The sequence below is a fragment of the Prosopis cineraria genome, unplaced genomic scaffold (assembly GCF_029017545.1).
Source record: "Prosopis cineraria cultivar Desert tree isolate PC_DT_omini unplaced genomic scaffold, ASM2901754v1 PC1423, whole genome shotgun sequence".
Classification (NCBI taxonomy): domain Eukaryota; kingdom Viridiplantae; phylum Streptophyta; class Magnoliopsida; order Fabales; family Fabaceae; genus Prosopis; species Prosopis cineraria.
The window spans coordinates 1-4,029 of NW_026556748.1; the positions used below are offsets into that span (position 1 = coordinate 1).

Here is a 4,029-nt window from a genome sequence, read left to right on the forward strand (position 1 = left end):
ACAATCATATCCAAATAATAGCAAAAAAATAGAATAAGGATATTTTCCTACATTGAAGGAAATGTTAAAAATTTCAAAAACACAGAAAGTGAAACAAAGGAGATTAGATCAGACCGCAACACAGTACTACATATAATAACTATCTTTACAAGCAAGTATTTAGATTGCCTCTTCATGTTCAAGAAACTAAGCAATGGCCTCTCTGGGATATGAATGAACTTCACAGCCCAACCAATAGGCCAAGAAATAGCTGCCATTAAAAGGCAAGCACCCCATTGCTCCCAATTCACCTTTCAGTGTTTGCAAATTTCGTCTTCAAAAATTCCACCATCAATACCTGAAGCACAATGGTTATCCCTATCATCCCTAGAAACAACTTGTTCCTATGAATCCCTTGAACACATTCTTTTCCTCTAGCTTCCTTGCATTAAACTCATTAAACACTTGGCATAGCACAAATGTGTTGAAAAACAAAGTGTCATTTACCTTTGAGCTCACCCCAAATAAAGCCTCACCCATGAATTGTAGTGTCAATAGAATTGTGATCTGGTACAAAGCTTGAGCTAAGAGATTTCTCCACATGATGATATCGATGAGAGGCTCAGTTTTACCCTTTGGGGGTTTGTTCAGTAACTCTATTGTAGGCTTCTCTGTTGCTAGAGTTAGAGAGCCCAAAGTGTCTGTTATGAAGTTCACCCACAATAGTTAAACTGTTGCTAACGCCACTTTATTTGTTGATGCTGCAACCAAAAAATTAATTGTAAGTGCAACAATGTTTACTGTCAGTTGAAATTGAATGAACTTTTGGATGTTGTGATAGACACACATCTTCCCCACTTTAGAACTGTGACCACTGAGGAAAAACTATCATTCAAGATAATTATATCTGAGCTTTCTTTTGCAACTTCACTACCTTGAATCTTCTTGCAAAGCCCTATATCAGCTTTCTTTAATGACATTGCATCATTTGCATCATCTCCTATTATTGCAACTACATGACCTTTTTGTTTGAGGCATTGAACCATAAGAAGCTTGTCCTTGGGAGAGGATTGTGCCATCACGCAAATTTTATCCACTCTCTCTATGGCTATAGCTGTGAAAATATTGTCTCCTGTGATCATTTTTACATTTACACCTGCTTGTTGGCAATCTTGTATATCTTTATAGACACCATGATGGCATGAATCCTTAATACCAACAAGTCCTAAGAGGGTGAGGCCTTCTTCTTTTACCTTTTGGCTTCCTTGTTCATCTTCTTTTGTCACTTCTAAATGTGCAAAAGCAATACATATGAGGCTGCTGGCTGCCATTCCTTGAATGATTTGCTCAAACTCCATCTTTTTGTCACTATCAAGATCTTTGATATTGTCAGAAGCATCATAATACTTCGAACAAAATTTGAGTACTATCTCAGCTGCTCCTTTCCAATGTGCATGAATTTTGTTGTCAGCTTTCCTTCTAATCACAACATGACTTCTTTTCTTCTTTGAATTGAAGGTTTTAGCATGAAGGATGGTACAATTTTGTGTCAACTCCTCCATATTCATGGCCAAATCAAGAACATCCCATGAAATAATGGCCTTTTTCTATCGGATTACTTGTAAACTCATATTCTGAATCTGTTGATTTGAACTTGTAAACACTACCTATTGTGTTAAGGGCAACCCCTTCTTGGATTAGTTGAAGAACTTTTGAATGCATTAATGATTCATGAGCTTTCCCTTTGATAGGTTCTTGTCCAAGCCAGAAATTAGTCACCTTCATTTGATTAAGTGTAAGAGTCCCGGTCTTATCAATACAAATGGTTGTAACTGACCCCATTGTCTCACAAGCAGAGAGCTTCCTCACTATAGCCATGCCAGCCATCATTTTCATTGAGTAAGCCAAAGTTGAAGTCACAGCCAAAGGAAGCCCTTCTGGAATCGCAACAGCAACAATAGCAATAGAAGCTGCAACAATTCCAACAACTCCATTCACAATTCCATGGAACTCTTTATTCCCATTTTCATCTTTTGTGTTGCCAGTGAAGTAGAGAACTAGTAGGACATTCACAAACAAACCAGCCTTGCCTATCGTTGAAGTAAGCTTTCTAAGGCGTGATTGTAGAGGGGTTTCTTCATCGTTTTCTCCGCTTATGGGACTCATCATTTGACCTCGTGTCGTGTTCATACCAACAGAAGTAACGAGCATTTTGGCAAATCCATTAGCCACTTTGGTCCCGGAGAACAAGAATGGGTTCTTGTCGCCATTAATTTCAACGTGGTGGCTCTCACCACTTGTCAAGCTTTCATCAACTAGCAGAGAATATCCTTCCAAGAATAAGCCATCAGCAGGAACCTGGTCTCCGATCTTCAACACCACGACGTCGCCGACAACGATGTCATATATCAAAACTTGTTGTCGCCGACCACTGCGTATGGCTTCGACTTGGACGATATTATTGCTATCTTGCGACAGCTTGTCTAACAACCTGTTCTGTCTGAAATTGTTGACGGAACATGCGGCAATGATGAACGAAACAGCAACGAAAATGGTACCACCGTCGTAAAATCCTTTTTTGACTCCGTACCTTTTGATTTCAAAGCCGAGAGACAAAGCAGCACAAGCCAAGAAAATAAGAATGATGGGGTCCAAGAAAGCCCTTTCCACAAAATGAAAGAAGCCTTTTGAAGGTCGTGTTTGGTAGGTGTTGGAACCAAAAGTTTTTTGTCGTCCCTCGACGTCGCTGGAATCATCCTCAACGGCGCTGACTCCATAGTCAACGCTGGTTTTTAGAGCAGAAGCCACACCATGGACGCCTCCAAGATTCTGTAGGGTTTCTACGTTCTTCTTCTTCATGAGATGGGTGAGGGTGGCTTGGCTAACAGTACCAGATGATGGCAACGACAAGAAAACTCTCGAGCAACGGATACTAACATATGCAGATTGCCATCTTTTGTAGGGTTTGGGACGATTGTCTTCGTTTTGCAGAAAAGGCTTCATTAGTAGCTCCACCTCGCCGCCGACGAAGTGCTCCGACATGATGACGACTGGTTTGAAACCCAGAAAATTTGAACACAATATGGGAAATGACAGAAACTAGCAGCAAACGCAGCGAGCTGATGATGATGATCATTAAAGAACTGGAAGCTTAACAATGTATGAAACCAGCCATTGAAATATGAAAACAGGAGGATACAGTTTCATCAGTGACTGAGGAATATAGATAGTGAGAGATGTGGAAGAAGACTTACTTAAAGAACCATATGGTTTCTGTTTACTGAAGAAGATATATACAGTTATTTATAGGAGTTTGATGATCGATATACACGCATCTGTAGTTTTTCTAGATTACAAGGTCACGACAAAAGAACTGTTAGTCGGTACTTGATGAACAAGTTAAAGAATAACTGCCGTCATTATGCATGTCAGTGCAAAGTAAACAATGATTCAGTCTGTCAAAATAAGATCCTAATTATTGTAATAATGGTGTTATAAAAAATATTTGAAGCAAATTTTTTAAAAAAATAAAAAAGTAAATAGTTATACCATAAATTTTGTTGAGCACAAAATATTAGAAAATTGATGGTATAAATATATTTTTTTTAGGGGCAAAAAAAGAACTTCGCCGTTTTAAAAAGAAAAAGAACGTTCGCATATTTTTTTTTTTACGAGGAACGGTAAAAAAAATATAAAATTCACGAATCGTGTGTATCGAGTAATTTGATGAATTCGATTGGTGCAGCATAAAATCTATAACGAAAATTTTTTATTTGGCTATATCTGCGAAGCCTCGTTGTAATTACTTCGACGTTCTTATTGGGGCAAAAAAATGGAAAAACCAAACACGAAATATAACTTCGCCGCGTCATTTGCAATTGCCTCAGCTATTCTGAAAGGGAAGTCACGTGGAAAGCTGCAGATCTTCAGCTTTTTTTTTTATTCATTATTCATTAATTTAATATTTAATATCTAAAATATTCTAATTTTAATTATTAATTTAATGAAATTAAAATTCAATGAAATTAAATATTAACTATTTATTAATAA

General features: G+C 37.7%; 1 pseudogene; it reads right to left on the reverse strand.

Annotated features, from left to right (window-relative positions):
• Positions 1 to 47: 47 nt before the first annotated feature.
• LOC129300091 (putative calcium-transporting ATPase 13, plasma membrane-type) lies at positions 48 to 3,021 on the reverse strand (annotated as a pseudogene).
• Positions 3,022 to 4,029: the final 1,008 nt, after the last annotated feature.